This window comes from Hyla sarda, chromosome 4, assembly GCF_029499605.1.
Source record: "Hyla sarda isolate aHylSar1 chromosome 4, aHylSar1.hap1, whole genome shotgun sequence".
NCBI lineage: Eukaryota > Metazoa > Chordata > Amphibia > Anura > Hylidae > Hyla > Hyla sarda.
In genome coordinates, this window is record NC_079192.1 from 127,087,769 (window position 1) to 127,115,424 (window position 27,656).

At 43.3% G+C, this 27,656-nt stretch overlaps 1 protein-coding gene across 1 annotated transcript in view; it reads left to right on the plus strand.

The window, feature by feature from the left end:
* The first annotated feature begins 3,472 nt into the window (after positions 1 to 3,472).
* Positions 3,473 to 27,656, plus strand: part of PPIP5K1 (diphosphoinositol pentakisphosphate kinase 1) — a 206,128-nt gene continuing 181,944 nt past the window's right edge. The window contains exon 1 of the mRNA XM_056572092.1: positions 3,473 to 3,783. The gene's annotated coding sequence lies outside the window, so the exon portion shown is untranslated. The remainder of the gene's footprint in view (positions 3,784 to 27,656) is intronic.

The window sequence follows — 27,656 nt, forward strand, 5'->3', positions numbered from 1 at the left end:
AAAAAGTTGTACAGATTTTTTACAGAGGGGAAAGTGAATCATTGTTCTGCAAGATTCTTCGGCAGGAATTGCTCAAGTATTAACAAATATTAAGTACACGATTGTTCCTCCTTACTCACACTACTGGAAAAAGCTGCTGAGCCGCAACGCGTACTGTCTGTAAAGTATGCTATGCTAACTGCCTGAATAAATCGATAAGATTCGCAAAAAACATGAGTGCCGGGACCCCTTCTTTCTTTACCTGTCCTCACACTATACTGTCCTTATATAGGAGAGGGGACCTGTCCTCATACTATACTGTCCTTACATAGGAGAGCGGACCTGTCCTCATACTATACTGTCCTTACATAGGAGAGCGGACCTGTCCTCATACTATACTGTCCTTACATAAAAGAGAGGACCTGTCCTCATACTATACTGTCCTTACATAGGAGAGAGGACCTGTCCTCATACTATACTGTCCTTACATAGGAGAGAGGACCTGTCCTCATACCATACTGTCCTTATATAGGAGAGAGGACCTGTCCTCATACTATACTGTCCTTATATAGGAGAGAGGACCTGTCCTCATACTATACTGTCCTTACATAGGAGAGAGGACCTGTCCTCATACTATACTGTCCTTACATAGGAGAGAGGACCTGTCCTCATACCATACTGTCCTTACATAGGAGAGAGGACCTGTCCTCATACTATACTGTCCTTATATAGGAGAGAGGACCTGTCCTCATATTATACTGTCCTTATATAGGAGAGAGGACCTGTCCCCATACTATACTGTCCTTACATAGGAGAGAGGACCTGTCCTTATACTATACTGTCCTTATATAGGAGAGAGGACCTGTCCTCATACTATACTGTCCTTACATAGGAGAGAGGACCTGTCCTCATACTATACTGTCCTTACATAGGAGAGAGGACCTGTCCTCATACCATACTGTCCTTACACAGGAGAGAGGAACTGTCCTCATCCTATACTGTCCTTATATAGGAGAGAGGACCTGTCCTCATACTATACTGTCCTTACATAGGAGAGAGGACCTGTCCTCATACTATACTGTCCTTACATAGGAGAGAGGACCTGTCCTCATACTATACTGTCCTTACATAGGAGAGAGGACCTGTCCTCATACCATACTGTCCTTACACAGGAGAGAGGAACTGTCCTCATCCTATACTGTCCTTATATAGGAGAGGGGACCTGTCCTCATACTATACTGTCCTTACAAAGGAGAGAGGACCTGTCCTCATACTATACTGTCCTTACATAGGAGAGAGGACCTGTCCTCATACTATACTGTCCTTATATAGGAGAGAGGACCTGTCCTCATACTATACTGTCCTTATATAGGAGAGAGGACCTGTTCTCATACTATACTGTCCTTACATAGGAGAGAGGACCTGTCCTCATACTATACTGTCCTTACATAGGAGATTGGACCTGTCCTCATACTATACTGTCCTTACATAGGAGAGAGGACCTGTCCTCATACTATACTGTCCTTACATAGGAGAGAGGACCTGTCCTCATACTATACTGTCCTTACATAGAAGAGAGGACCTGTCCTCATACTATACTGTCCTTACATAGAAGAGAGGACCTGTCCTCATACTATACTGTCCTTACATAGGAGAGAGGACCTGTCCTCATACTATACTGTCCTTATATAGGAGAGAGGACCTGTCCTCATACTATACTGTCCTTACATAGGAGAGAGGACCTGTCCTCATACTGTACTGTCCTTACATATGAGAGAGGACCTGTCCTCATACTATACTGTCCTTACATAGGAGAGAGGACCTGTCCTCATACTATACTGTCCTTACATAGGAGAGAGGACCTGTCCTCATACTATACTGTCCTTACATAGGAGAGAGGACCTGTCCTCATACTATACTGTCCTTACATAGGAGAGAGGACCTGTCCTCATACTATACTGTCCTTACATAGGAGAGAGGACCTGTCCTCATACTATACTGTCTTTACATAGGAGAGAGGACCTGTCCTCATACTATACTGTCCTTACATAGGAGAGAGGACCTGTCCTCATATTATACTGTCCTTACATAGGAGAGAGGACCTGTCCTCATACTATACTGCCCTTACATAGGAGAGAGGACCTGTCCTCATACTATACTGTCCTTACATAGGAGAGAGGACCTGTCCTCATACTATACTGTCCTTACATAGGAGAGAGGACCTGTCCTCATACTATACTGTCCTTACATAGGAGAGAGGACCTGTCCTCATACTATACTGTCCTTACATAGGAGAGAGGACCTGTCCTCATACTATACTGTCCTTATATAGGAGAGAGGACCTGTCCTCATACTATACTGTCCTTACATAGGAGAGAGGACCTGTCCTCATACTATACTGTCCTTACATAGGAGAGAGGACCTGTCCTCATACTATACTGTCCTTACATAGGAGAGAGGACCTGTCCTCATACTATACTGTCCTTACATAGGAGAGAGGACCTGTCCTCATACTATACTGTCCTTATATAGGAGAGATGACCTGTCCTCATACTATACTGTCCTTACATAGGAGAGAGGACCTGTCCTCATACTATACTGTCCTTACATAGGAGAGAGGACCTGTCCCCATACTATACTGTCCTTACATAGGAGAGAGGACCTGTCCTCATACTATACTGTCCTTACATAGGAGAGAGGACCTGTCCTCATATTATACTGTCCTTATATAGGAGAGAGGACCTGTCCCCATACTATACTGTCCTTACATAGGAGAGAGGACCTGTCCTCATACTATACTGTCCTTACATAGGAGAGAGGACCTGTCCTCATACTATACTGTCCTTACATAGGAGAGAGGACCTGTCCCCATACTATACTGTCCTTACATAGGAGAGAGGACCTGTCCTCATATTATACTGTCCTTATATAGGAGAGAGGACCTGTCCTCATACTATACTGTCTTTACATGTTCATTCTGTCAGCAGAATCTCCTCAGAAAAGCATTGCCGTCTATGTCGTCATAGGAAATATATAGAGATATAATAAATGTATCTCGATATACTTGTATTATTGTTTCCACACTAGTGTGCCTCCAGCTGTTGAAAATCTCTGCCTCACAGCATGCCTTTGGCTGTTAGTTCGTGTATATTCCATCTACTATCTACATATATACCCCACGTATCTCTATATATGAGTATTTCCCAACAAGTATGCTTCCAGCTGTTATAAAACTACAACTCCCAGCCAAGGCTATCCGCGCATGCTGGGAGTTGTAGTTTTGCAACAACAGGAAGCATACTTGTTGGGAAACAATGTTATATATTATCTAACTAACTATCTGATCTATCTCTGTTATCTTCATATTGCGTCTTCATATTGACCCAATCATCCTTATACATCTTTATCTACAGTCGATCTCATATATCTCTAGCTATTATATCTAGACCATACATCTCTATCTATTTCTGTCTTCTCACGTGATTTCATGGCCCGGTTGCGCCCCTTACAGCTACGCCTCGTTGATTCACTCTCATTGGCCTCCGGTAGAGCTGTCACAGCACTGAGTCCGAGGCGTCATCCTATCCGGGCATGCGCACTGCTGCATCAGCTACAGGTCGCTAGTGGTAATCTGGGGTTGCCGAGGACTCCTTTGGGCGCACGTCGCAGCCAAACTCGCTGGCTTCCTTGTTATGCCTCTCCTTGCCTCTCATTGGTAGATGGTGAGAGAAGGTCGCTTTCTATTGGCTGTGCACGCTTGTCCGTCTCATAGTCGGGTTAGGCTGCTCCAGGCGGAGGAGGCAGGTTAGTGAATCGAGGCAATTGCAGGGGTAAATGACAATAATGATTACAGTACAGGCGGTCGGCTTATAATGTCCGCGGGGGGCAGGGCTGGAGTCCCCGGTTATACCGTGTGGAGTGTGAATACGTGTAATACAGTCAGTGACAGTCCTTATAAACAAGCTGTGCTATGTGTATTTACAGCTGGAGCCTCCCCTGCTGGCTGACTGGGTGCTACTGCTGGTCGGTCGCTCCCATTGTCGCCACACTGACATCTGTGGCGCTAGTGAGCTTCCCTGTGTGGTAGTTCTGATGGGTTTTTCATGTAGACGTAACAAACAAAACTAGTCATTTGGGGTTTCCGCTTCTATACCTTGTAAATTTCTATAACAGACTTTGAGTTTCAATTCTTAAGGATCTCTGCTTGCAGTCAATGAATGGAGACATTAGGTGATATTTAGCAGTATTAATCTGGCATAGAAAAACTGAGGCTTTGCATATACCAAGCCTACATGCACTTTTACCGATACCTTGGGGGAGGGGAGGATAGGTTGTTTCTATATTTTGGGGAGGGGAGGATAGGTTGTTTCTATATTTTGGGGAGGGGAGGATAGGTTGTTTCTATATTTTGGGGAGGGGAGGATAGGTTGTTTCTATATTTTGGGGAGGGGGAGAATAGGTTTGAGCACTGAAGCAGACTCTTTACATTAAGGGTCTATTCACTCATACAGTATCCTGTCCAGGATTTGAAGCTGTGTTCAGTCATTTATTTTACATTATTGAATTCTGCAGCTTCAAATCATGTGCATCAAATATGCGCAGGATCATGTACCTGTGAATACACCCTAAAGGGGTTGTTCAGTGAAACACTTTTATTTAACCTATGTGCCCAAACTGCATAAGAAAAAAAAAGCTTCTACTCACCGCCCTCACTCCCTCCTATATTGGTGCCAGGTCCCCGCTGCCACAGCACTTTTAGGAGCTGCTGTCACTATTGCTGCTCAGCCAATCACCATGGCTGCGGCATGCGACGTCGCATCTGCAGCTCCACTAAGTGCTGCGGCCGAGACGGGTGCCTATACTACAAAAAGAGGTGAGCGGAAGCTTTTCTTTTTTTGTTCTGTTATTTCGTCTGGGCACAATCAGGTTGCTTCTTTCATTTTTCAGAGGCCTTGTTAAAAATGAAAGAAGCGATCTGATTGGTTGCTACGGGCAACTTTTCCTCTGCACTGGTTTTGATAAATCTCCCCCATATACAGTGACCCCCCCGACCTACGATGGCCCCGACATACGATCATTTCAGCATACAATCACTCTCAGAGGCCATCACATGTTGAAGGCAGCATCAACATACGATGCTTTTGTATGTCGGGGCCAGCGCATAAACGGCTATCCGGCAGCGCAGACTGCTTCAGCTGCCACCGGATAGCTGTTTACGGTGCACCATGTGGTCCGCTGACGATCACTTACCTGTCCTCGGGGCTCCGGCGCGTCCTCTTCGGGATCCCCTGCATCGTTGGCACTCTCCATCGTCGTCATCACGTCGCTGCGCACGTCGCTGCGCACGCCGTCCCGTCATCCAATAGGAGCGACGTGCGTAGCGATGTGATGGCGACGGAGAGCGAGGATGCCGGGGAAGCAGTGGTCTTGCTGGAGCGTCTGGGACACCCCAGGGACGCAGCGACAGCGATGGAAGGCGACATCCAGGGCAGCGGTGACGGTCCGGAGTGGCGGGGACACATGAGTATAACCTCCAATACCAGTGGTCTTCAACCTGCGGACCTCCAGATGTTGCAAAACTACAACACCCAGCATGTCCGGACAGCCAACGGCTGTCCGGGCATGCTGGGTGTTGTAGTTTTGCAACATCTGGAGGTCCGCAGGTTGTAGACCACTGTCCTATACTTTACATTGCACGGATCCCTCAACATACGATGGTTTCAACAAACGATGGTCCATTTGGAACGGATTACCATTGTATGTTGAGGGACCACTGTACTGTTGTTGTGTGTGTGTTTTTTTGGGGGGGGATTAAAAAATGCAGACTGCCACGCTTTTGACTCTCACAAACAGCGTATGCACACAAATGTGCCGAGTGTGCCTTGTGAATGGAGAAGCAGTGCACTTTTGTGGTCACTGCTTCATTCACTGTTGTTGGACTGATAAAGATCGTATTCTGCAATCTCTTTTAAATGGAGAGGTAGCCTGGCAATCGCACTACCTTCTCATTCACAAGGGGCACTTGGAGAGCTCTGTCCAAGTTGAAGGATTCCAAGTGTTCACACATTTATCATCAATCCTGTAGTGATGCATCCAGGTAGTATAAAAACCCCTTTAAGGTTTTCCGGCTGTTACTGTTCATGTTTATGTTTTTTTTATTTTTTTTGATTGTTTGCATCCATTTTTTGATCCTGGGGAAACCTTTAAAATATTTTTACTAGTGTGATTTAGTGTGTGTTTACACTAAGAATTTCCGACCGGACAAATTCCATGCAGAGATTCTCAGTGCAGCAAGTGTCGCAACACAAAGACCGTGTGGACCTGCGCTATCACTATTGATGGCAAGGCAGCCCTCACAGAATTCTGCCAAAAGATTTCTGTACAAACATTTGCTGCAGGAGAGTCTTGTTGATTTCAATGGGATACTGTGCACGTGGTGGAATTTCTGCCGTATGTTTCTGCAAATCCCAATTTCGGTGTCTGCAGAAAGAAAACACTTGTCTATTCTTTCTGCGTATTCTGCTCAGAAATGCATTGCCGTCTATGAGATTTAACATTTCTTAGCAGTCCTAGCGTCCGCCAGATCGGACATTCCGCACATTTTCGGCTTTGTGATTGACTGACTAGCTATTTGTGTTAACAAGCAATTAACCCATCCAGGACCAAGGGCGTACAGGAACACCCTCTAACCCTGGTACTTAAGGACCAAGGGCGTACCTGTACACCCTGGTCCCGTTAACAGGGTTTAAACCATTCTCACCAGCGGAGAACAGGTTAAACCCCGTGGGTCCAGGTTGCTACGGGCAGCCGGGACCCACGGCTAATGCCGGTCACAGGCGATCAGGCCGATGCCCAGCATTAACCCTTTTGAGGCCATGATCAAAGCTGATCACGGCGTCTAAAAAGAAAGTGAAAGTGTCCCGGCAGCTCAGCGGAGCTAATTGGGACAATCGCGACATAATCGCGATGTCCGGATCAGCTTACTGAACGACAAGAGGGTCCTCACCTGCCTCTTTGTCGTCCGTTCAGCGTTCTGCTGCTTCTAGCTTGCGCAGCAGGCTAGAGCAGCGGATCGCTGGTTACACTGATCAGTGCTTTGCTATATCACTCATCAGTATATGCAGCTAAAAAAAATGAAAAAAAAAGTTAATAAAAGTGAATTAACCCCTTCCCTAATAAAAGTTCAAATCACCCTTTTCCCATTTTAAAAATAAAATAATGTAATAAAAGATAAAAATAATCATATGTGGTATTGCCGCGTGTGTAAAATGTCCGAACTATTAAAATATAAGGCTAGTTAAACCACACAGTCAATAGCGTACACGAAAAAAAAGAAAAAATTTTTGGTCACTTCATGTACCATAAAAATATTTTAAAAAAAGCAATCAAAAAATCCCATCAAAACAAAAATAGCACTGATAAACACTACAGACCACAGCACAAAAAATGAGCCCTCATATAGCCCCGTATGCGGAAAAATAAAAGGTTATAGGGGTCAGAAGATCACAATTTGAAACATACTAATTTTCGTGCATGTAGTTATAATTTTTTTTAAAGTAGTAAAATAAAATAAAACCTACATAAATTGGATATCTTTGTGATCGTATGGACCTACAGATTAAAGATGAGGTGTCATTTTTACCGGAAATTGCGCTGTGTAGAAACTGAAACCCCAAAAACTTTTTTTTTTCTATTTCACCCCATAAATATGCACCAGATCACGGTGCGGCGATCCGATCATCCAGAACGGCAGACGGAGGTCCCCTCACCTGCCTCCGCTGCTTTCCATGGGTCTTCTGCTCTGGTCTGAGATCGAGCAAACCAGAGCAGAAGATGACCGATAACACTGATCAGTGCTATGTCCTATGCATAGCACTGAACAGTATTAGCAATCCAATGACTGCTATAAATAGTCCCCTATGGGGACTATTAAAGTGTAAAAAATAAATAAATAAAAAAAAAGTGAAAAACCCCTCCCCTAATAAAAACGTAAATTGTCCCATTTTCCCTATTTCACCTCAAAAAGAGTATAAAAAAAAATTTGGTATCGCCGTGTACGTAAATATCTGAACTATTAAAATATAATGTTAATGATACTGTACAGGGAATGGCGTTAACGTAAAAAAAAAAAAAAGTCCAAAATTGCTTTTTTTTTTATAACATTTTATTCCCCCAAAAATTGATAAATGTATTAAAAGTTTTATATAAGCAAATATGGTATCAATAAAAAGTACAGATCATGGCGCAAAAAATTAGCCCTCATACCACCACTTATACGGAAAAATGAAAAAGTTATAGGTCTTCAAAATAGGGGGATTTTAAATGTACTAATTTGGTCAAAAAGTTTGGATTTTTTTTTAAGCGCAACAGTAATAGAAAAGTATGTTATCATTAGGGATCGACCGATATCGTTTTTTTTAGGGCAGATACCGATAATCGGTGGAGGTTAGGGCCGATAGCCAATAACTTATACCGATATTCCGGTATAAGTTATCGGCTATTTAACCCCCTGCGACACCGCTGCAGATCATTGATTTAAAGCGGGCGCTTTAAATCAATGATCTGCAGTGGCTCTTGCAGGGCCATAGGCCGCCGCCGCCACCCACTTCTCTCCCCCTACCTGTCAGGGTGCTCCGGGCCATCCATCCATCGTTCATGTAGTGTCCGGGGGCGTTCCGGGTGAAGAGTGAACCGGTCCGGGCTGTCCTTCTTCTCCGGCGGTCATCTTCTCCACTCCGGGCAGGCTCCGGCCTAGTACGCTGCATAGACGCCGCTGCGCAGTGACGACCGTGCGCAGCGACGCACCTGACGTCACGGCGTAGAGGCGTCGAAGCAGCGTACTAGGCCGGAGCCTGCCCGGAGTGGAGAAGATAACCGCCGGAGAAGAAGGACAGCCCGGACCGGTTCACTCTTAACCCGGAACGCCCCTGGACACTACAGGAAGGAAGGATGGATGACCCGGACCACCCCCATTACGGGTAAGTTAATTTTTTTTATTGACTCTGAGGGTGGGGGAGGGTATAGTGGTATGGGCAAAAATCCGGTATACCGGTGGGGGGTGCGACGCGGTGCGGTGGGTCGGGGGGGTGGCGGTCGCGGTGCGGTGGGGGGCGGTGCGGGGCATTATCGGCTTATCGGCAAGATAATATCGGCCATACCGATAATCGGTCGATCCCTAGTTATCATGGGTATAATTTTAATCGTATTGACTCAAGAATTAAGAATAAGTGTCATTTTTACCGTAAATTGTACGGCGTGAAAACAAAACCTTCCAAAATTTGCAAGATTGTGGTTTTCTGTTTAATTTCCACACACAAATAGTATTTTTTTTGGTTGCGCCATACATTTTATGGTAAAGTGAGTGATGGCATTACAACGGACAACTGGTCGCACAAAAAAAAAAAAAAAAGCCCTCATACTAGTCTGTGGATGAAAATATAAAATAGTTATGATTTTTTGAAGGCGAGGAGGAAAAAACGAAAACGTAAAAATAAAATTATCTGAGTCCTTAAGGCCCAAATGGGCTGAGTCCTTAGGGTTAACCCCTTCACGACGCAGGACGTATATTTACGTCCTGCGCCACCTCCCGCGATATGAAGCATGACATCGCGTCAGTCCCGGCGCTCATCAACGGCCGGGACCCGCGGCTAATACCACACATCGCCGATCGCGGCAATGTGCGGTATTAACCCTTTAGAAGCGGCGGTCAAAGCTGACTTCCGCATCTAAAGCGAAAGTGAAAGTATCCCGGCTAGTCAGTTGGGCTGTTCGGGACCGCCGCGATGAAATTGCGGCGTCCTGATTAGCTTACAGGACACCGGGAGGGCCCTTACCTGCCTCCTCGGTGTACGATCGACGAATGACTGCTCCGTGCCCGAGATCCAGGCAGGAGCAGTCAAGCGCCGATAACACTGATCACAGGCGTGTTAATACACGCCAGTGATCAGCATAGGAGATCAGTGTGTGCAGTGTTATAGGTCCCTATGGGACCTATAACACTGCAAAAAAAAAAAAAAAATTTAAAAAAAAAGTGTTAATAAAGGTCATTTAACCCCTTCCCTAATAAAAGTTTTAATCACCCCCTTTTCTCATAAAAAAATAAAATAAAACAGTGTAAATAAACGTGTGGTATCGCCGCGTGCGTAAATGTCGAACTATAAAAATATATCGTTAATTAACCTCATGGTCAATGGCGTACGCGCAAAAAAATTCCAAAGTCCAAAAGAGCGTATTTTGGTCACTTTTTATACCATTAAAAAATGAATAAAAAGTGATCAAAAAGTCAGATCAAAACAAAAATCATACCGATAAAAACTTCGGATCACGGCGCAAAAAATGAGTCCTCATACCGCCCTGTACGTGGGAAAATAAAAAAGTTATAGGCGTCAGAAGATGACATTTTTAAACGTATAAATTTTCCTGCATGTAGTTATGATTTTTTCCAGAAGTGCGACAAAATCAAACCTATATAAGTAGGGTATCATTTTAACCGTATGGACCTACAGAATAATAAGGTGTCATTTTTACCAAAATATGCACTGCGTAGAAACAGAAGCCCCCAAAAGTTACAAAATGACGTTTTTTTCTTCGATTTTGTCGCACAATGATTTTTTTTTCCGTTTCGCCGTGATGTTGTGACTGTCACTGGAAAGTAGAATTGGTGACGCAAAAAATAAGCCATAATATGGATTTTTAGGTGGAAAATTGAAAGGGTTATGCTTTTTAAAAGGTAAGGAGGAAAAAACGAAAGTGCAAAAACGGAAAAACCCTGAGTCCTTAACCCCTTAAGGACCAAGGACGTACCGGTACGTCCTTGGTCCTGCTCTCCCGATATAACGTGGGGTTACACGGTAGTGGTCGACCGATTATCGGTATGGCCGATATTATCGGCAGATAATTACGATTTTGGGCATTATCGGTATCGGCAATTATCTTGCCGATAAGCAGTTAATGCCCCGCCCACCGCACTGCCCCCACCGCACCGCGACCGCCACCACCCCGACCCGCCGCACCGCACCCCTGACCCACCGTGATGCTGGGCAGTATACCGGTATGGATCTTTGCCCATACCGCTATACCGGTCGGGCCCCTCCCCCACCCTCCGAGTCAATAAAAAAATTAAACTTACCCGTAATGGGGGTGGTCCGGGCCATCCATCCTTCCTGTAGTGTCCGGGGGCGTTCCGGGTGAAGAGAGGGCCCCTACCTGCCTCCTCGCTGTCCGATCGCCGAATGACTGCTCAGTGCCGGAGATCCAGGCATGAGCAGTCATGCAGCAGAATCGTTGATCACTGGTTTCTTATGAGAAACCAGTGATCAGCATAGGAGATCAGTGTGTGCAGTGTTATAGGTCCCTATGGGACCTATAACACTGCAAAAAAAAAAGTGAAAAAAAAGTGAATAAAAATCATTTAACTCCTCCCCTATTAAAAGTTTGAATCACCCCCTTTTCCAAAAAAAAAAAAAAAAACACAGTGTAAATAAAAATAAACATATATGGTATCACCGCGTGCGGAAATGTCCGAATTATAAAAATATATCATTAATTAAACCGCTCGGTCAATGGCGTGCGCGCAAACAAATTCCAAAGTCCAAAATAGTGCATTTTTGGTCACTTTTTATATAATTTAAAAATGAATAAAAAGCGATCAATAAGTCCTATCAATGTAAAAATGGTACCGTTAAAAACTTCAGATCACGGCGCAAAAAATGAGCCCTCATACCGCCCCATACACGGAAAAATAAAAAAGTTAAAGGGGTCAGAAGATGACAATTTTAAACGTATTAATTTTCCTGCATGTAGTTATGATTTTTTCCAGAAGTACGACAAAATCAAACCTATATAAGTAGGGTATCATTTTAATCGTATGGACCTACAGAATAAAGATAAGGTGTCATTTTTACCGAAAAATGTACTACGTAGAAACGGAAGCCCCCAAAAGTTACAAAACGGCGTTTTTTTTTTCAATTTTGTCGCACAATGATTTTTTTTTTCGTTTCACCGTAGATTTTTGGGCAAAATGACTGACGTCATTACAAAGTAGAATTGGTGGCGCAAAAAATAAGCCATCATATGGATTTTTAGGTGCAAAATTGAGAGTTATGATTTTTTTAAGGCAAGGAGCAAAAAACGAAAATGCAAAAACGGAAAAACCCCCGGTCCTTAAGGGGTTAAGGGGTTAAAGGGATACTCGGGTGGAAACCTTTTTTTTCTTTTTTTTTTTTTTTTTAATCAACTGGTGCCAGAAAATTAAACAGATTTGTAAATTAGGTCTATTAAAAAATCTTAATCCTTCCATTACTTATTAGCTGCTGAATACTACAGCAGAGAGCTCTGTGTTCCAAAAAGAAAATAATTTCCTCTGTAGTATTCAGCAGTTAATAAGTACTGTAGGGATTAAGATTTTTTTAATAGAAGTAATTTACAAATCTGTTTAACTTTCTGGCACCAGTTGATTTAATCTCTTCAGGACGCAGGGCGTATGCATCCTGAGTCCTTAAGGTATGGGTACGCCCTTGGAAATTCCGTTCCTCGCCGCTAGCCGATCGGGGACCGGAAAGGGATACCTGCTGAAATCATTCAGCAGGCAACCCGGCTCATCGCCGAGGGGAGTCCTGAGACCCCTCACCATGTCGGCGATCGCCGGTCAATTCAGACCGGTGATTTTCGGCGATTCCGTGTCATGCGGGTTTCCGGTGACCCGGAAAATAAGGGAATTGGCGGTGTTCAAGACACCCCCTCTCCCCCTGAAGGGATAAGAGTGAGGTGGCCACCCCTCCTATCCCTGCTATTGGTCGATCAGAAGCGACCGACCAATAGCAGATCGGGGGCGGAGGGTTTAATGTTTGGTTCCCACGTTCTGCCCTCCAACGGTAATCCGGGCAGAACGGGGGAACTGTAGCATGACCGGTGGCGGTGGTGGAGGTCCCGTACCTGCGATCGGTGGCGGTTGGCGGCGATGACATGCTGCTCCCTCGTGTGGCTCCTCGTACAGACTACGGAAGCCGGTGAGTAGTTGCCTAGCAACATCTGGAAGGCTACAGTTTGGAGACCATTCTCTAGTGGTCTCTAAACAGTAGCCCACCAGATGTTGCAAAACTACAACTCCCAGCATGCCCAGACAGCCGTTTGGGCATGCTGCGATTTGTAGTTTTGCAAGATTTAGTGGGGTGCACTTTGGAGATCACTGTGCAGTGGTTTCTAATCCGTGGCCCTCTAAATCTTGCAAAACTACAAATCCCAGCATGCAAAAACAGAAAAAGGCTGTCTCACCATGCTGGGAGTTGTAGGTGCGGACCTCCAGCTGTTGTATAACTACATCTCCCAGCATGCCCTTCGGCAATCAGTACATGCTGGAAGTCACACTGGAGCAACAGCTGGAGTCACACTGGTTGGAACATAACTGAAGGTTTTCCAACCAGTGTGCCTCCAGCTGTTGCAAAAGTATAACTCTCAGCATGCACGGTCTGTCTGTGCATGCTGAGAGTTGTAGTTTTGCAACAGCTGGAGGATTGCCCCCCCCCCCCATGTGAATGTACAGGGTACATTCACACGGGTGGGTTAACACTGAGTTTCCTGCTTCAAGCTTGAGCTGCGGCAAATTTTCTGCCGCGGCACAAACTCAGAGCAGGAAACTCACCGTAAACCCCCGCCCATGTGAATGTACCCTAAAAACACTACACTACACTAACACAAAATAAAGGGTAAGACACTACATATACACCCCCTTACACTGCCCCCCCCCCAACCACACTGCCCCCCCTCCAATAAAAAAAAAAAAACGTATCGTACGGCAGTGTTTCCAAAACTGAGCCTCCAGCTGTTGCAAAACAATAACTCCCAGCATTTCCGGTCAGCCACTGACTGTCCAGGCATGCTGGGAGTTAAGCAACATGTGGAGGCACCCTGTTTGGGAATCACTGGCATAGAATACCCCTATGTCCACCCCTATGCAATCCCTAATTTAGTCCTCAAATGCGCATGGCGCTCTTTCTCTTCAGAGCCCTGTCGTATTTCAAGGAAACAGTTTAGAGCCACATATCTCCATACTTGGGAGAAATTGCACTACAAATTTTGGGGGGCTTTTTCTCCCTTTCCCCCTTATGAAAAGGAAAAGTTGGTGTCTACACCAGCCTGTTAGTGTAAAAAAATAAAAATGTTTACACTAACATGCTGGTGTTGCCCCATACTTTTTATTTTCACAAGAGGTAAATGGAAAAAAAGACCACCAAAATTTGTAACGCAATTTCTCATGAGTACGGAAATACCCCATATGTGGGCATAAAATGCTCAGTGGGTGCACAACAAGGCTCAGGAGTGAGAGCACACTATGTACATTTGAAGCCTAAATTGGTGATTTGCACGGGGTGGCTGATTTTACAACGGTTCTCACATAAACTGAAAAAAATAAATACCCACCATTTTGTAAACTACACCCCTCACGGAAGGTAACAAGGGGTATAGTGAGCCACAGGTGTTTGACGAGTGGATGGGAAAATGAAAAAAAAAATTAGTTTTACTTAAATGCTGGTGTTACCCTAAATATTTCATTTTCACAAGGGAGAATAGGAAAAAAAAAAGCCCCCCCAAAATTTGTAACCCCATTTCTTCTGAGTAAAAACAAACCCCATATGTGGATGTAAAGTGTTCTGCGGGCGAACTACAATGCTCAGAAGAGAAGGAGCGCTATTGGGATTTTGAAGAGAAAATTTGTAAGGAGTTGAAAGCCACGTGTGTTTACAAAGTCCCCATAGTGCCAGATTTTGGAAACTACACTCCTCACGTAATGTAATAAGGGGTACAGTGAGCATTTACGCCCCACAGGTGTCACAGATTTTTTGGAACAGTGGTCCGTGAAAATGAAAAAAGTAATTTTTCATTTGCACAGCCCACTGTTCCAAAGATCTTCAAATGCCAGTGGGGTGTAAATGCTCACTGCACCCCTTATTAAATTCTGTGAGGGGTGTAGTTTCCAAAATGGGGTCACAAGTGGAGGGGTCCACTGTTCTGGCACCACGGGGGGCTTTGTAAATGCTCATGGCCCCCAACTTCTATTCCAACCAAATTCTCTTTCCAAAAGCTCAATGGCGCTCCTTCTCTTCTGAGCATGGTAGTTCGCCAGCAGAGCACTTGACATCCACACATGGGGTATTTCCATACTCAGAAGAAATGAGGTTACAAATTTTAGGGGGCATTTTCTCCTATTACCCCTTGTAAAAATGTAAAATTTGGGGAAAAAACAGCATATTATTGTAAAAAAAATGTTTTTTTTCATGTGCACATCCAACTTTAACGAAAAGTCGTGAAACACCTGTGGGGTGTTAAAGGGGTACTCCGGTGCTTACACATCTTATCCCCTATCCAAAGGATAGGGGATAAGATGCCTGATCGCGGGAGTCCCGCAGCTGGGGACGCCTGGGATCATGCACGGGGCACCCCGTTTGTAATCAGTCCCTGGAGCGTGTTCGCTCCGGGTCTGATTACCGGCGACCGCAGGGCCGGCGGTGTGTGACGTCACGCCTCTGCCCCCGTGTGACGTCACGCTCCGCCGCTCAATGCAAGCCTACGGGAGGGGGCATGAATGCTATCACGCCCCCTTCCGTAAGCTTGCATTGAGGGGCGGAGTGTGACGTCACACGGGGGCGGAGGCGTGACGTCACACGCCGCCGGCCGTGCGGACGACCGTAATCGGACCCGGAATGAACACACTCCGGGGACTGATTGCAATCGGGGGGGGGGGGCGCGTGCATGATCCCGGGCATCCCCAGCTGCGGGACTCCCGCAATCAGGCATCTTATCCCCTATCCTTTGGATAGGGGATAAGATGTGTAAGCACCGGAGTACCCCTTTAAGGCTCACTGGACCCCTTGTTACATTCCTTGAGGGGTTTAGTTTCCAAAATAGTATGCCATGTATGCCATTTTTTTTTTTTTTTGCTGTTTTGGCACCATACGGGCTTCCTAAATGTGACATGCCCCCCAAAAACCATTTCAGAAAAACTCTCTTCTGAGCCCTCTAGTGCACCCACAGAGCACTTGACATACACATATAAGATATTTCCTTACTCAAGAGAAATTGGGTTACAAATTTTAGGGTGATTTCTCTCCTTTTACCCCTTGTAAAAATTAAAAAACTGGGTCTACAAGAACATGCGAGTGTAAAAAATGAAGATTTAGATTTTTCTCCTTCACTTTGCTGCTATTCCTGTGAAACACCTAAAGGGTTAACACTCTTACTGTATGTCATTTTTAATACTTTGAGGGGTGCAGTTTTTATAATGGGGTATTTCTAATATGAAGGCCCCTCAAATCCACTTCAAAACTGAACTGGTCCCTGAAAAATTCTGATTTTGAAAATGTTGTGAAAAATTGGAAAATTGCTGCTGAACTTTGAAGCCCTCTGATGTCTTCCAAAAGTAAAACATGTCAACTTGATGCCAAAATAAAGGGAGTACTTAAAGGGGTACTCCGGTGAAAACCTTTTTTTCTTTTAAATCAACTGGTGGCAGAAAGATAAACATATTTGTAGATTTCTTCTATTAAAAAATCTTAATCCTTCCTGTACTTATTAGCTGCTGAATACTACAGAGGAAATTCTTTTCTTTTTGGAATGCTCTCTGATGACATCACAAGCACAGTTCTCTCTGCTGACGTTATTATAATAACTCTTTATTTATTGCTGTCCTTAGTGGGATTTGAACCCAAGGCCCCAGCACTGCAAGGCAGCAGTGCTAACCACTGAGCCACCATGCTGCCCTTAGCATACACCTGCTATGCATGGTTGCTAAAATGGACAGAGATGTCAGCAGAGAGCACTTTGCTCGTGATGTCATCAGTGTTCCAAAAAGAAAGGAATTTCCTCTGTAGCATTCAGCAGCTAATCAGTACTGGAAGGGTTAAGATTTTTTAATAGAAGTAATTTACAAATATGTTTAACTTTCTGGCACCAGTTGATTTAAAAGAAAAAAGGTTTTCACCGGAGTACCCCATTAAGGGGTTAACAAAAAAAAAGTTTTCCACCGGAGAGGGGTTAAAGAAAAACAGTCATCATGTTCACCCACACAAAATCCAAAACACTGAGTTATAGTGTGTGTAAACAAGAATCCGATAAGGGGTCACTGACTATATAAATACGTCAGAGATATGAGATCCGGAGATATGTCCCAGCAAAGGTCCGCTAGTATATCACTTGAATTGCGCACTGGAGGCAGGCCCAGTCGACTCAATTTGCATATTAATTGTCATTGGTCACGTGAGCAATCAGTCGGTGAACACGCTCACGTGACCAGCGACTCCACGTCACTGATCTTTGCTGTCTGATCTGTGGATAGCCTGCAGACAGCAGGAAGAGCTGAGCTGATTGCTGGGACAAAAATCATTATAAGGAACTTTTTGCACCAACATGTACAGTATCCTGCGCATATTTGACGCACAGAATTTGAGGTGCAGAGTTCAATGTAACCTAAATGACTGATCACGGCTTCAAATCTGCAACTTTAAATCCTGCACATCAAATATGTCACACGCGCCATATTTTGCTGCATATTTGCTGCTGTGTATTTTCCTTCTATTGAGGTTAATGAGTAGCAAAACCAACTGCAGAAAATATGCAGCAATATATGGCATGTATGACCCTACCCTAACTTTAAATTCAGAGTCCAATGGGCGCGTCCATACATACTTATATAGGGAAAGCCTAAGTGAATAGACTACTTCAGCTAAGTGGGGACCTATGAATGTGCTGAACTTTTTCCTCCCAAAGCCTTGCAGAGGCGGAGTGTGACGTCACACGGGGCATAGCCGTGGCATCACGATACTCCGGCCCCGTGATCGTGATTCATCAGACCCGGAGCGATGTCTGCTCCAGAGGCTGATGATAGCGGGGTGCTACATGAAAGATTGCGTGGGTCCCCAGCGGCGGGACCCCTGTGATCCGGCATCTTATCCCCTATCCTTGGGATAAGATGTCTTAGGGCCGGAGTACCCCTTTAACAACATAAGCTGAAGTTTAGAAGGCTAAAATAGATGTAGCTTATGAGGTTAGAATGGAAATAGGAGATGTAATGGTAGATGAGATTGCTGTAAGGAAAGGGACAGCTGAGTTGCATTCTTCTGGCAGGGACTTGATGCTTTTTACACACCCAGAGGTGGCACTAAACTTCTTCATAGCATTTCTATATTACCCGATTAGAAGGGCACTGGATGGCATCATAGACACATTATAAGCTGCCAATTTCCTGCCAGATACAGCTAGAATACACCGTCTAGAAGCAGCTCCAAACCATAGCATAGCAACAATACTTGCACTATGGTGGGTGGTGTTATACTGCGATGCTAATCCGCTATAGAAGTACATCTGTATCTGTGGCTGTAGCATGCAGCATTTTATTTACATGGGACTTGACTCTTTATGTGAGGACTGGTACCACCCTGTGCCAGAAGATGCACAAATGTAACAGGAAAACATTGCTTAAAGGCCAGGCACACTGCCTACATTTTATCATTTGCATTGTATGTACTGTAGGAAACATTTTTTCTATTGGTTTTAATGAAAAATGTTGTACAGTTTGTTCCCAGCAGCTTACATGTATTACAATCCACTTCAGGCTGCCTTTGTGCTAAATCTGTCAGACAGCTCACTCTATAGCCCGGTCTCTTCTTTCCTGAATACTCAGCTAACTTCAATCTAATCAAGAATGTTTCTGCCTAGGGGAGGCAATGGCATCTTTTAATAATCTGTCACCAATTCATGTGGTACCTTCAGTGTGAACAGCAACTTACCATTTTATATAACAATGAGGGAACCGCTGCTGTTGCCAATGTAAACAGCAATTTATAAACTTTTCATATCAATAAAATAATGATTTGCCAGATAAAAACATAATAGCTCAGTGTATGTGGTAAACAGCTAAATGACTGGTTAGCTCCTGCCTATCCCCTGCCTTCTCAGCAGTTGTTTTGCTCTCACTGGTATAATAGTTAACCCATTTATCTTTTACCTTTGTCTTGAAAGGGCAATGATTTCCATTTAAGATCTTTCTGCATTCCACTTGTCTTGTCTAAAAAAAAAGATATATTTATAAGACTCTTTGCTGTCTACAATTCAGAGCAGGAGAGGTATGCTATGGGGGTTTGCCCCTACCCTGGACAGTTCCTGATATGGACAGATGTGTCAGCAGAGAACACTATAAAAGAACTATACAACAGTCTGTAGTATACAGCAGCTGATAAGTGCTGGAAGGATTGAGATTTTTGAATGGAAGTAATTTACAAATGTGTTTAACTTTCTGGAGTCAGTTGGCATGAAAAAAAAAATGTTTTCCACTGGAGTACCCCTTTTAATCTGGCAGTTGCCTGGGGCACTGGTCAAATATCCAAGACATGTACCCAGTGATAGTGATCACCCCTGGTCACAACCATCCAATCGAAAAGTCATTTAGAGTTTTGGAGGCCTTGCTCTTCTTTGCTTATTATTTTTTCTTACTTTTTTTCTTTAAGGTTTCTTTTCTCATACAATGCTTCAAGGCTTATGTCTTATTTTGCTTTCCACTTAATAATCTGACTACATTCTATTGATTCTGTGTTGCCTTTAATGTTGGTGCTTTAGCAATATTTTAATGGAATGTTTCAAGAAGACTGACCCTGAGGACTGCTGTTCAGGACCCACCCCCATCACAGAGAGCTGCTCAGTAGTCCATGGACTGCTATTGTTCTAAATTCCCCTAATTAATTACCAGAACAGATTTTTTTTTTTTTTTTTTTTAGAGAAATGATAGATAGTCGCATAGTTGACAAGGTTAACAAGCGTCCATTAATCCCTTAAGGACCAGGCCATTTTACACCTTAGGACCAGAGCGTTTTTTGAACATCTGACCACTGTGACTTTAAACATTAATAACTCTGGGATGCTTTTACCTATCATTCTGATTACGAGATTGTTTTTTCGTGACATATTCTACTTTATGTTATTGGTAAAATTTTGTCGATACTTGCATAGTTTCTTAGTGAAAAATTCAAAAATTTGATGAAAAAATTGAAAATTTTGCATTTTTCTAAATTTGAAACTCTCTGCTTGTAAGGAAAATGGATATTCCAAATATTTTTTTTTTTTTATTCACTTATACAATATGTCTACTTTATGTTTGCATCATAAAATTTACAAGTTTTTACTTTTGGAAGACACCAGAGGGCTTCAAAGTTCAGCAGCAATTTTAAAATTTTTCACAAAATTTTCAAACTCACTATTTTTCGGGACCAGTTCAGGTTTGAAGTGGATTTGAAGGGTCTTCATATTAGAAATACCCCACAAATGACCCCATTATAAAAACTGCCCCCCCAAAGTATTAAAAATGACATTCAGTCAGCGTTTTAACCCTTTAGGTGTTTCACAGGAATAGCAGCAAAGTGAAGGAGAAAATTCATAATCTTAATTTTTTACACTTGCATGTTCTTGTAGACCCAATTTTAGAATTTTTACAATGGAGAAAATCCCCATAGCAAACCTATGCTGCTCTGGACAGTTCCTGACACAGACATAGGTGTCAGCAGAGAGCACTGTGGACAAGACAAAAAAAGAAATTCAAAAATCATAGAATTTTCTCTGTAGCATACAGCTGCTAATAAGTACTGGGAGGATGAAGATTTAATAGAAGTAAATTTACAAATCTGTTTAACTTTCTGGCCCTAGTTTAAAAAAAAAAAAAAAAAATGTTTTCCACCGGAGTACCCCTTTAAGTCCAACCTATAACCCTACTGTGGTAAATTACTTGCTAAAACCGGTATACCCTGTTTAAGTATTACTGCTTTGGGTTGTGACCATATCTGCAGTAAATAGAACAACCAGTATGCCTCCAGCTGTTGCAAAACTACAAGGCTATCTGGGCATGTTGGGAGTTGTAGTTTTTTAACAGCTGGAGGCACACAGGTTGGGAAGCATTGAAATAAAGTATTAGAATATATTTACACAGTACTGCTATGCTGAACATTTTGACCTCCCTCTTGCATTAAAGCGTACCTGTCATATTGCCAAAAAGAAAAAAAAAGTGATCTGTTACTCAGTACCTAATACTGATCATGTACATATACATCCCTAACAAATAGCATTTATATCTTGCTTACTTGCTGTGTATTCTTGCCTTGTGGAGGAGGCGTGTCCATCTGTCTCCCTCACTGTGATGACTCATCTGCTCTGAGTCTGGGAGCACCTGGCAGTCTGGAAATCACTGCACAGTAGTTTTTATGCATACATTTTCTATCTGTTCCTAATAAAGCTGGATGCTAATCAACATAGCTGTCACTATGTGTGTCATTCAGCTTTCATAGTCTCCTGAATGTCTGATCAGCTTCTTTTGTCATTCAGGAGTCAGAGAACAAGCTTTGGCTGTTCCAGTATGCTGGGAGTTGTAGTTTTGCAACAGCTGGAGCTGCAGTGTTTATAAAACACTGTGTTAGAGCAGTGTTGCCTTTAGCTGTTGCAAAACTACAACTCCCAGGATGCCCACACATCCTTTGTAGTTTTGCTAGAGCTGGAGGCACACATCTGGAGAATACACAGCTCTAAAACAGTTTTACAAAGATTGTATTCCCAGCTGTTGTAAAACTACAACTCCCATCATAGGAGTTGTAGTTTAGGAACAGCTGAAGGCTGCATTGTTGCAATGGTGATCTCCTATACTGGATACCAACACACTTTACGGCTGGTATCCAGTATGCTGCAAAATACAGAGTAGTCTGTCTGCAAAAGATAGATGACCCCTAGTGGCGGCTATTTTAATTTTTTAGTAAAATTTACTTTTTTCTTTTTAAATAAATAAATAAATGTACATTTAACTCCTTAAGGACTCAAAACAATCTTTGTTTTTGCACTTTCGTTTTTTCCTCCTCATCTTCTAAAATCATAACGCGTTAAATTTTGCACCTACAGAGCCATATAAGGGCTTGTTCTTATGCGTTACCAATTGTACTTTGTAATGACATTGCTTATTTTTTAACATAATTTGCGGCGAAAAAAAATACATTTGTGGCGTGAAATAAAAAGAAAAAATGCCATTTTGCTAATTTTTGGGGCACAGTGCACAGTGCACTTTTCGGCAAAAATGACACTTTATTCTGTAGGTCCATACGGTTACAGGGATACCCAATTCATGTAGGTTTTATTTATTTTACTAATTTAAAAAATAACTACATGCACCAAAATTAGTACGGTATGTTTAAAACTGTCCTCTTCTGACCCCTTTTATTTTTTCACGTATGGGGCTATATGGGGCTTATTGTTGCACCGTGGTCTGTAGTGTTTATCGGTACCATTTTTGTTTTGATGGGACTTTTTGATCGCTTTTCATTAATATTTTTATGGTATATGAAGTGACCAAAAATTCTCAATTTTGGTATTTTTTTTACATGTATGCCATCGACCTTGCAGGTTAGCTAACCTTATATTTTGATAGTTCGGACATTTACGCACGCGGCGGTACCACATATGATTTTTTTAAATTACATTATTTTTTTTAAAAAATAGGAAAGGGGGGGGGGGGTGATTTACATTTTTATTGGGGGGGGGGGCTTATTCACATTTATTCTCTTATTTTGTTACCACTTTTTACTTTATTTATTTTTATTTATTTATTTATTTATTATACCATGAATACACTGTTCAATGCTATGTCATAGCATAGCATTGATCAGTGTTACCGGCGCTCTGCTGCTCTAGCCTGCTGCACAGGCATGGAGCAGTAGATCGCCGATCGGACGACGAGGAGGCAGGTGAGGACCCTCCCGTCGTCCAGTAAGCTGATCTGGACATCGTGATTCAGTTGTGATAGTTCCGATCAGCTCCGCTGAGCTGCCGGGATAGCTTTACTTTCAGTTTAGACGACACGCGGCATCTAAAAGGTTAATGCCGGTCGCAATCGGGACCCGCGGGGTTTAACCCGTTCTCCGCTTGTGAGAACGGTTTAAACCCTGTTAGCGGGTGCAGGTACGCGCTCAGTCCTTAAGGACTCAGGAACAGGGGCGTACCCGTACGCCCTGCGTCCTTAAGGGGTTAAAAAAAGTCATCTTATCAGTAGTACTAACAAATATAAAAAGTTTTTCATAATGACAGAGAGCCTTGTAGTTGGGATGACATCCTCAATAAGATTTGGCCCGGACAGCCAAACTTAATATAATGTATTGCTGCAAAAGAGAATGATGCCAGCACCTGTGGCAGCACATCACCCTGCTGACACCCCTTTTCCTCCCTCTCACATATAAAACTTTTTATTTGGCATCAGCCTGTATTGTAGGTGGCCAGCTGCTAAATTGAATATTATACAGCGTCCTCCTTCTAGGATAACAGACAACTCTGACGTAATCTGTTCCTTCCTATCATCCAAACTGCGGCCAAAACTTTCCCCTTTCCTTGGCCTACTTCTTTAAAGGAGAACTGTCACTAAACTCCCCCCGCACTAACCAGAGGTACTGGCTGGTAGTGCGGGGGACGCTGATCAATATGGTGCCTACCATGGCCGGATCTGTCCAGCCGTTCGCCCGTTATCTTCATTATTCCTGATATGTAAATGATCTTCTAACTGGCACGGGCAGGGTTACATGCCTCCATCTAGCACTGTGAAGTCAGCGCTGCTCGTCTGCAGTACCGTCAAGCTTATGAATATTCATGCCCTCCCTCTCCTGCTCGCTCTGTAGAGGACTCCACTGCGCTTGTGCCGCTTCCTGTGTTCACCCGGAAGCGGTCTCAGCGCAGTGAAGTCACATACAGAGCGAGGAGGAGAGGCGGAAGGAGGGCATGAATATTCATAAGCCAGGCGGTACTGCGGACGAGCGGCGAAATGTCGTCACAATGCCAGATTGGGTCTTGTAACCCCGCCCGTGCCAGTTAGATCATTTGCATATCCAGTATAATGAAGATAACGGGCGAATGGCTGGACGGATCCGGGCATGGTAGGCAGCATATTGATCAGCGTCCCCTGCACTACCAGCCAGTACCTCTGGTCAGTGCGGGGGGAGTTTAGTGACAGTTTTCCTTTTAAAGGGTGGTTGCTGTGCACACAGAATGGTGATGGAGTGACCTATAAGAAGAATTGGAGCTTTGTGCAGTTCTTTGGATGGGAAACAAACACTTGCCGGATCTCTGTGTACTAGGTTTGTAAAATACAGACTTGTCGACATGCCCATCATCTGGCACAATGCACCTTATAGACAGTGGGCTCCTCTCCTTTTTCTGAATTCTTTCCAGGGACAGTAACCTGCACTGTCATCTGAATCATAGAGACAAATATGAGAAGGAAGTAGTCATGAAATCTTATTGCTGTACATTGTGTTCCAGATCTGCACAGTTTCTTCACTTGCTTTTAAGAGCTCTAAACTTTCGGTGTTCTTGTCTGGCGTCCAGGGGACTGCTTACATTGTGTGGACTAAGAGAACAGGCTGTGGTTTGCTTAGATTGCGTGCACTGTATGTGTCTGTACTCCCTGCTGGAGCTGCTGTGTACTTATCTTGTGCAGCTGTGTTAGGAGAATTTTGCTTTCCTCCATCCAGTAGTAATGTGAAAAAGCAGATTCACTGGTACACTTTTTGTTTTTTCCTATACCAGAAATACTATTCGTCAATCTGTAGAGAACAAATACCTGTCCTGTTTTAGTTACCTCCTGGATTGTGACTATATTTTAATCCAGTGTGCCTCCAGCTGTTGCAAAACTACAACTCCCAGCATGCCCAGACAGCCTTTGGCTTTCCGGGCATGCTGGGAGTTGTAGTTTTGCAACAGCTGGGGGCACACTGGTTAAGAGACACTGTTCGAACCATTTATTTGTTTATTAGTTTATAAATAGTGTCTCTACCGGCAAGTCATTGGCTCCTAATAAAATAGTGATGGTCATCTGCTGGACTGAAGGATCAACTGGTACTCTGTTTGGCCAGTCTGACATAAGGCTAAGTTCACATTGCTGTTGTGCTTCATCCTGTTCTGGGTCCATTCAGCTCTTCTTTTTATTTTTTGCGCAAAAAAAACGTGTCAAAGCTCAACTGACACCACTGGGTCTTTCCGACAGACTAGCTGACTGAGCTCCATCTACCAGAGCACAATGGCAATGTGAATGAGCCCTTAGATGCACACTCCTGTGTGAAGGCTGGTGCAGTATTGGGCAATACTTTGTTGGACACTGCTCAAATTGAAACTGTAACGTGACTTTGCATGAGAACTTTATTAGTAACTATCACACAATTGGCATGTGACCTTGAAGGGGTACTCCACTGGAACATATATATATAATATGTGTGTGTGTGTGTGTATATATGTATATGTATATAATTTTTTTTTAATTTTTTTTAAATCAACTAGTGCCAGAAAGTTCAAACAGATTTGTAAATTACTTCTAAAAAATCTTAATCCTTCCTGTACTTATCAGATGCTGTATGATCCACAGGAAGTTCTTTTCTTTTTATAGGTTTTGGATGGGGATTTGCTCCTACTCTGGACAGTTACTAAAATGGACAGAGGTGTCAGCAGAGAGCACTCTGGTCAGACAGAAAGGAAATGCAAAAGGAAAAGAACTTCCTGTGGATCAAATAGTAGCTGATAAGTACTGGAAGGATTAAGAATTTTTAATAGAAGTAATTTACAAATCTGTTTAACTTTCTGGCACCAGTTGATTTAAAAAAAAAAAAATAAAATAAAAAAAATCCAGTTGAGTACCCCTTTAAATTAAGGCTAAATTCATAGCTACTTACAGGGCTACATTTGGGGGATATGTTGGCATACTGGCTTAATGGTATACCTCAGTGTACATATGCCATGTCTGATTATAATCTACAAGTGACTGCAGTATATTGTCAGTATTATAATGCACTCTATATATAATAAAGCTACATGAATAAAGTGACTCAAAGCGGACCTGTCAGCAGGAAACGGGTGTAAATAGGCCCATGGCTAGACAGGACTAGTCATCCTGATTCTGATTTTCAATAATATGCAAATTAGGCTCAAGTGCCCAGGAGGTGCTCCCAATCACATTAAGAGCCATTATCTATGTTTTCTGATGGCATACAGGGTAGGCGGATGCAAGAGGGCCATGATATAGAGGAGATGGGCTGGCCTTACCTGGGCTCTTCCCATGCTGGAGAACGCCCACTGGGCACTTGAGCCTTATTTGCAAATTAACATAAATTCTTATATCTCACCCATGGAAAGAACTTATTGAAATAAAAAAGGCATGTCCAGAATTCTAGTGAGTAGCTCAATCTAACCATGGGTTTATTTACACCTATGTTTTCCTGCTAATGGGGTTGCCCTTTTTTATACTAACCTGTGCTTATTAAACAAGAACTTTTGTAGTGTTGGATAACCCTGTTAAATAGGATATATTGTAAATGAAAAATAAACTAACTTTCCAATAATCTGAATAAAAAATCATATGGGTCATATTCTGGGTCTTTATCTGTCTTATTTTGGGCCATCCCTTTTCTTATGTTTGTAAGGCTCGGTTCACACCACGTTTTTGCAAAACATATCAGGTTTTTGATAAAAAAAACGGATTCCTCAAAACCGGACTAAACTGTATGAAAACGTTTGTACAAAATTAAATCTGTATATGGTTTGAAAAATGATGTCCGGTTGCATCTGTTTTTTAAGAATGAATAAAGTTTCACTTGCTTGTTTGAAATTCCAAGAAAAAAACTGTGCAAAGTCAAAAACCGTATGGTGAAAACCGGATGGAACCGTACGCACATACAGTTCTGTACGTTCCCATTGACCCCATGTAAAAAAAGTATACATTTAAAAAAAAACTGATAAAGCCATACAAGATGCAAAACGGACACAACCTGATGCATCTTTTGGCATACGGTTTTCAATGGAAAGTCAATGCATACGGCTTTCATTACAGTTCTGTACGATTTTCAAATTGAAAATGTATATGGGAACTGTATTGCAAAAACGTGGTGTGGATGCAGCCTAACAAGTACAGGCAGATGAAAGGGTGATGACTGCAAGATCAGATTACATTTGGTTTGTTATTAGTCTGTTACTATGATTGATTACATCTAAAGTAGAGCTGGGCGGTATGACCAAATATGTGTATCACAGTATTTTTGTAAATTATGGTGGTTCCACGGTATATAACGGTATTTCTTTCACCCCCACCCCAAATCATGTGACCAGCGAACGCTCTTCTGCTCCCCCCCCCCCAAATCATGTTACCCGTCAGTGCTGTTCTGTCCCCCCCCCCCAATTAATGATCAGCCCAGCGGGGTACTACTCACATGTCACCTTCAAGCACTGCCCTCCTCCTCTTTGTTGGGGGCCGCCAGCGCTGGAACTCGCTGTACGCCAGTGGTCTCCAACCTGCGGACCCCCAGATGTTGCAAAACTACAACTCACAGCATGCTCGGACAGCCGTTGGCTGTCCGGGCATGCTGGGAGTTGTAGTTTTGCAACAGCTGGAGGTCCGCAGGTTTGAGACCACTGCTGTATCCCTATGCCCGGGCTGCAAAAGATACAGAAAATAAACTTTAACTTACCTACGTCGGCCTTACGCTGGGGACTGGAACGTCGGACAGCTGTCAGCCTATCACCGTCCGGAACGATGTCCCGGCCAGTAATAGGCTGAGCCCACTGTCATGTAAGGAGCCGGCTTCTTTATCTTTTGCAGCCCGGGCTGTCCGGGCATGCTGGGAGTTGGCTGT